The sequence below is a fragment of the Sinocyclocheilus grahami genome, unplaced genomic scaffold (assembly GCF_001515645.1).
Source record: "Sinocyclocheilus grahami isolate Dianchi unplaced genomic scaffold, SAMN03320097.WGS_v1.1 scaffold149.1, whole genome shotgun sequence".
Classification (NCBI taxonomy): Eukaryota; Metazoa; Chordata; class Actinopteri; order Cypriniformes; family Cyprinidae; genus Sinocyclocheilus; species Sinocyclocheilus grahami.
This window is the reverse complement of record NW_015505328.1, coordinates 4,292,947-4,293,374: the sequence shown is the minus strand read 5'-3', so window position 1 is coordinate 4,293,374 and position 428 is coordinate 4,292,947.

Here is a 428-nt window from a genome sequence, read left to right as displayed (position 1 = left end):
TTATGCTGTTTATGAACATGTGAACTCATGCCATCAAAAAACATATAGTGTTAAAATATAAGCATTCATAATATTAGTCATCAGGATAACCGTCTGCTCCTGTATCAACATCATTTTTTGGTCCTGGAACAATGCATATGTCAAAGAAACATATCCTAACCCTAGACATAAATTACAACACAACTCAGAAGACAATTAGGCTATAGAAAATAATTAGTTTCTCATTATACTGCGAAACGTTCTCATAATAACGACTTACTATGTCATAATAATGAGAAATGATCTCGTAATTATGCCTTAGTACCTCATAATAATGAGAAACTTTCTCGAAATAATGACTTAACATCTCGTAATAACGAGAAACTTTCTCAAAATAATTAGTGCTTTCTCAAAATAATGACTTATTTTCTCATAATAATGAGAAACTT